General features: G+C 38.6%; 2 non-coding genes across 2 annotated transcripts; both read left to right on the top strand.

Annotated features, from left to right (window-relative positions):
- The first annotated feature begins 2,549 nt into the window (after window positions 1-2,549).
- On the top strand, window positions 2,550-2,631 carry TRNAS-AGA (transfer RNA serine (anticodon AGA)). Its single transcript has one exon. It is a non-coding gene; the product is annotated as a tRNA-Ser (tRNA).
- Window positions 2,632-3,358: 727 nt separating this feature from the next.
- On the top strand, window positions 3,359-3,430 carry TRNAQ-CUG (transfer RNA glutamine (anticodon CUG)). Its single transcript has one exon. It is a non-coding gene; the product is annotated as a tRNA-Gln (tRNA).
- Window positions 3,431-4,327: the final 897 nt, after the last annotated feature.

Here is a 4,327-nt window from a genome sequence, read left to right as displayed (position 1 = left end):
TAGAAGGGCAAATATTTTTTCAGAGCTAGATGCAGACAAAAAATTATTTTTAATTTGCAACCTGATGGAGGTCAATATAGATGGACTAATAGAACAAGTCCCACATACTGCTAGAAGGGCAAATATTTTTTCAGAGCTAGATACAGACAAAAAATGATTTTTAATTTGCAACCTGATGGAGGTCAGTATAGATGGATTAATAGAACAAGTCCCACACACTGCTAGAAGGCCAAATATTTTTTCAGAGCTAGATGCAGATAAAAATTATTTTTAATTTGCAACCTGATGGAGGTCAGTATAGATGGACTAATAGAACAAGTCCCACACACTGCTAGAAGGCCAAATCTTTTTTCAGAGCTGGATGCAGAAAAAAATTATATTCAATTTACAACCTGATGGAGGTCAGTATAGATGGACTAATAGACCAAGTCCCACACACTGCTAGAAGCCCAAATATTTTTTCAGAGCTAGATGCAGAAAAAAATTATATTCAATTTGCAACCTGATGGAGGTCAGTATAGATGGACTAATAGAACAAGTCCCACACACTGCTAGAAACCCAAATATTTTTTCAGAGCTAGATGCAGAAAAAAATTATATTCAATTTGCAACCTGATGGAGGTCAGTATAGATGGACTAATAGACCAAGTCCCACACACTGCTAGAAGGCCAAATATTTTTTCAGAGCTAGATGCAGATAAAAATTATTTTTAATTTGCAACCTGATGGAGGTCAGTATAGATGGACTAATAGAACAAGTCCCACACACTGCTAGAAGGCCAAATATTTTTTCAGAGCTAGATGCAGACAAAAAATTATTTTGAATTTGCAACCTGATGAAGGTCAGTATAGATGGACTAATAGACCGAGTCCCACACACTTCTAGAAGGCCAAATATTTTTTCAGAGGTAGATGCAGATAAAAATTATTTTTAATTTGCAACCTGATGGAGGTCAGTATAGATGGACTAATAGAACAAGTCCCACACACTGCTTGAAGGGCAAATATTTTTTCAGAGCTAGATACAGACAAAAAATTATTTTTAATTTGCAACCTGATGGAGGTCAGTATAGATGGACTAATAGAACAAGTCCCACACACAGCTAGAAGGCCAAATATTTTTTCAGAGCTAGATGCAGATAAAAATTATTTTTCATTTGCAACCTGATGGAGGTCAGTATAGATGGACTAATAGACCAAGTCCCACACACTGCTTGAAGGCCAAATAATTTTTCAGAGCTAGATGCAGAAAAAAATTATATTCAATTTGCAACCTGATGGAGGTCAGTATAGATTGACTAATAGACCAAGTCCCACACACTGCTAGAAGCCCAAATATTTTTTCAGAGCTAGATGCAGAAAAAAATTATGTTCAATTTGCAACCTGATGGAGGTCAGTATAGATGGACTAATAGAATGATGCTATGCCCAAAAGGTTTTACTTCACTAGGTGCAGTAAAAAAATTGGTATTCTATACACAGGTGGTGTAGCTTGCAACACAGATAGGCTACTCCACTGACTAACACACTCTGCAATAGGCCAAAAAGGATTAGCTTTGCTAGATTTAGCCAAATGCTGTGAAAAAAACTTGCACAGCATTGGCACAGACCTGCCTGGCAAAAACTTATAGGAACTGATGTAACTTAGTCCTGAAAAGGACTGCAATTACAATTAGTCTTTACTCCCAACCTATCTATTTAAGAGCACAGACCTGCTTGATAAAAGTCGTAGGAAATGCTGTAACCTAGTCCTTAAAAGGACTGCAATCACAACTATTCCCTACTCCCAAGCTATCTGTAGATTTGTGCGAAAATTGGCTTGAAATTAACAAGGTATAGCGCACACAGCAACAGCGGTGCAGTCTAACACGCAGCTGCAGCAGTGAGAAAATGGTGGCGACGGGGAAAATGGCTGGGTCTTATAGGGCAAGGACATGTGACATACACTGCCAATGACACATGCCCTTGCTTGTGTGAAAAAAAGCACTTCGCTCCATGTGTGCGCTGCTGATAGGCTGACAGATTGCACCTCCCCACTGTAAATGCGGGAAAGAGAAAAAAAAAATGGAGATCTTCATTATTCTTGCAGAGATCCATCCCCTGCCCCTCTGTACACTCAAACTGCGTATTAACATTAATTTTCAGCATTACTGAGAAAAAATCCAGTTATGATTTTGGTGCACGAACAGTAATCGAACATAACCTCGAACAACCGAATTTTTTTCAAATCGTTCATGTTCGCCGAACGGCTCGAACACCGCCCAAAACAGCTCGAATTTGAGATTGGTGAACAGTTCGAGTCGAACAACGCTCATCTCTATTCAGGAGGTGTTTGGAGCAAAGTCACTCGAAATCCGCCTTATGAACTGTAAAAGGTTCCAATTGATGATACCTTTAAATCAGATTTTTACATTTCAGTGAGGCCTGTAATTTTGTTTCCAATTGAAATCTTCCATTTTCTGAAATGTCTTCCAGAAGGATAATCACTGATATTGATCATGGTGCTCTAAGAAAAGGTGTGAAACTCATACGGATGAAACAGCATCTGAGTAGTTGTGGCTGAGTGGTTAAGGCGATGGACTAGAAATCAATAGGGGTCTCCCCGCGTAGGTTAAAATCCTGCCAACTACGTTTAACTTCATGTAACATTTTGACGAATTATCTGTGCAGATCAATTTCCACATTCCCAAGTCTATCCCCACAGAAATGGTCTGTAATCTTTGGATTGTATTTGTAGAACCAGCTTAACAGCATCTGTAGATCTTCTTTTGATTAGTCAGCCTGGTGCGATGTCACTTGTGCATCACACCACCAATCAAACAAAGCTCAGAGGGTGCCATCAGGTATGTGGTGCAAATCTTCCTTTTTTCCAGTGAACACAGATCACTGCCGTGACTGATGGACTGGGATATGAACTTTGATTTGCACCAACTGTACTTGAATTATCTTTCCGATGGAACCTTTTAGCACACCATGAAAAATCTTTAGTGACTTCTGGATGAGCAGAAGTTTTGCAATTTCTTTTTTTCTCACCCTTTTTCCAGCTAATAGATCCAGCACGCTAATTATTAGCCAGATTTCATCAACATTTTAAAACTGTCCTTGTTGTGATATCATGGAACTTTAAGCACACTTGTGGAAAAAAAAGGGAGGAGATATTAATTTACCAATGTGTATTAGATATACATTTGCGGAACAGCTTTAGAACCAGTTTTCATCATAATGCATGAATTCCCAGGTTCCACTGAGATTAGAACTCAGATCACTGGATTCAGAGTGAATTTCTCACATTTCCACTATTTGCACATGCTCTTTTACTGTTTTCAAAAGAAAATCCAGCCAGCTTCATTGGTCATGTGGTTCCATGGTGTAATGGTTAGCACTCTGGACTCTGAATCCAGCAATCTGAGTTCAAATCTCAGTGGAACCTGAGAAATGTTTTTCGCATAATGGTTGTATCTTATCTGCTCACACTCAGTTTGCCAATGCACATGGTTTAAAATAAAAAGATAAAGTTAAAATTCACATGGCAAAAAGATCTATCTATCAAGAAAGTTTAACTCAAAAGTTAAACTTGACTTCATGAAGCAAAACTCATATTATCTATTTCACACCAGCAATCGTGCTCTATGACTTGTGCCAATGTTCGCATGACACTTTTTCCAGGTGGTTGAAACTGACCAGGACTTCAAGCCGAAACAGCCTCAAGAAATGACAGCGATTCTATTCCTGAATCACCCTTTTTAGTGTTTTCCAGCATTTTTGTAAACATAGTTTGGTGATGTTTTTCTAAGTATTGTTTTGGGCATCAATTGAGTTTGTTTAAGTTTCTTTTTTGCTCGCAAAATGCTGTGAACGTCACTCAGGAACCTTCCAGGGGTCTTTCTAACCTACTCATTGACTTGTATAGCAAGTATAAAGCAAGGAAAATATACCTGAAAAATGATATGCTCACTTCTGTTAACCACTTGGCGTTTTGGGAAACTTAATAAGGTTAAAAGACGCTCAATACCTGATCATATGAACAGCAAGTCTTTTTGCATGGAAATGAATCAGTTCAAACTATTGAGCATTTTCAAAGCCTTTTTCAGGAGTAGTGTTGAGCTACCCCCGTAGTGTTCGAGTTGGGTTCGGTTCATCGAACACCCCTGTGTTCGCCGAACTGTTCGTCGAACACCTTCGAACACCGTTAAAACCAATGGCAGGCAAACAAAAACACATAGAAACACATAGAAAACACCTTCAAAGATGTCCAAAAGCTGACAAACTGCTCAGGAGACACAACTAACACATGGAAAAGTGACAAGTACATATAGTCATGCGAAAA

This window comes from Phyllobates terribilis, unplaced genomic scaffold (genome assembly GCF_046119375.1).
Source record: "Phyllobates terribilis strain yellow unplaced genomic scaffold, ASM4611937v1 Scaffold_13__5_contigs__length_258822181, whole genome shotgun sequence".
Taxonomy (NCBI): Eukaryota; Metazoa; Chordata; class Amphibia; order Anura; family Dendrobatidae; genus Phyllobates; species Phyllobates terribilis.
This window is presented reverse-complemented; position numbering and strand designations above follow the sequence as displayed.